The sequence below is a fragment of the Brassica oleracea genome, chromosome C4 (assembly GCF_000695525.1).
Source record: "Brassica oleracea var. oleracea cultivar TO1000 chromosome C4, BOL, whole genome shotgun sequence".
Lineage (NCBI taxonomy): Eukaryota > Viridiplantae > Streptophyta > Magnoliopsida > Brassicales > Brassicaceae > Brassica > Brassica oleracea.
The window spans coordinates 22,958,865-22,961,070 of record NC_027751.1 but is presented as its reverse complement, the minus strand read 5'-3'; positions in this window follow the sequence as shown (position 1 = coordinate 22,961,070).

Below are 2,206 nucleotides of genomic sequence, written 5' to 3'. Positions count from 1 at the left end.
TATGATACATCTTTTATATACGACCTTTTCTCTCTTTAGAGTTTAGAGAAAACTAAATGGTGTTCGATTCGTGTTGTGAGTGTTATTAGGGGGATAGTCAGTGTCGGTCTGATATGTGATTTGAACTTGTAACGACATTTTTAAATTATGCCCTTTTTCAAAAAAAAATAAAAAAAACGACATTTTTAAATTATAGTACTATATGATATATCACAAAACCAAAGATATTTTAGCAAAAGTATGTCTGAAAATAGTTTATAAGTTTGTCAAAAAAAAAAATAAAAGAAAATAGTTTATAAGTTTAGGGTTGAAAATCCATACTTCATGTTACGAGCAATCACACAAAATAACGGAACGAGAAGAATCAAATTTAAAAGCATAATAGGTTGTTCTATTTCAAAGAAATAATATAGCAATATATATGTGAAAAACATAAGAATATATATCAAATAGTATAAATGTACATAAATAGCTACACAAACTAACATATATTATACTATAAATTTTTTTCATTGAATATAGTATATTCGGCAAGTCCATTTTCTTCATCTCCTCCTTTTCTTAAACATCACAACACTCATTGGCCAGTCCACCATCATTGTTCTTTATCACCATATGCTGTCGGAGAGCCATTTTACTTATCTCCTCTTCTTTTTCGAGGTATGCAATCACCGGTCCGCCGTTGTTATTCCTCCGTCTCTCGCCTCACAGATTTTGGAAAACAGCCTTCTTCTCTCACCGCCGGGAATTCAGACGGTTGCATGGCAGATCGCTTAAATCTGAAATGAAAACCTTTCCCCTTCGCCGCTTTAACCAATTAAAAGTTAACTTGAAAATAGTATGTGAATAACAAAGAGACACGATGTCTCGGATGGCCGTCGCGGATGAGATCTCGGATGATTGATGAAGCTCTCCGACAACGGCAAGGACGTACAAGAGGAGGATAGCAGTGGTTCTCGGCTCGCCTGTCTAGGGTTTGTGGTGATACATAGTCGGAAGAGATCTCGTTAGATCGATGGAACTCTCCGGCGTGAAGACAGAACGGCGTAGAATGGCTATGGTTTCGTTGGAAGCTCTTCAGTCTCTGAGCTCCGGCGAAACGAGGTTGTCGGTGGTAAGTTTCGGCGGCTGTGCGAAGAGGTTTCGGTCAAGTCGAGGCGGGCGACGCGTGTCATACTGATGGCCCAGATTCTTACACGTGTTCAAACCCCAGCCGCCTTGTCGCGCGCCTAAGTCAAGCTGTCCGGTTTCAATGTTTGGGCCTTTGGGCCGTTTAGTTTACTTGGGTTTCGACCGTTAATGTTGTAGCCCGTTGTATATGTGGGCTTTTTGTTTGGTACTTGGTGTATTTGGGATTCGGTCGTTTGGGCTTGGCCCGTTTGATTAATAAAAACAAAACTCGGCGGAAAAAAAAAAAAACAAAGAGACACGATGTGCTTTTTACATTACTTAATTATTTATCTAAAATTATTTTTGGTTGCACGTTTCATTAGTTGTTTAACTCATCATCACATTATTACATAAACTAGATTGTTTGTCCGCGCTACGCGCGGAAAATTGTTTTTTGATAAAAAAATTATTACGAAAATTAAAATACAGTGAAACCTCTATAAATTAATAATGTGAGACTACACCAAAACTATAATTTTTTATTAATTTATAGAAGTTATTAATTTATCAATATATTAATTGAACCAAAAACTTATTTTGAGACTATAAAATTATAATATTTTATAGAGGTTTTTAGTGTATATTAATTTATAGATTATTAATTTTAAAAGTTATACTGTAGCATGGTAATATAATTTGAATAGACAACAATGGTAAATTTTTAACCAAGTTCTCAAAAAGGTCTTTGGAATAGTTTGATGTAAAGATAACTTTTATAATTTGATTGTCTCATTAGACTTAGCATATTAATTATATTTTATTACTTGGTTTAGTAATATTCTCATACCATGGGCGAAATAGCGGAGCTGTAGAATAGCTTGATATAGTAATAAGCATACAACTATATGTATATGTGTGTATACTGGCATACTTATAGGAAACCATTTAGCCAAATTAATAGTTACCAACATCTAACATTTATGTGTTGGTCAAACTAATGAGTGACAGAGACTTTTATAACGTACTAATACGAAAGATATTATATCATACTATTATGAAAGGTTTAAAAAACAAATTGTTTCCAAAATAGATTCAA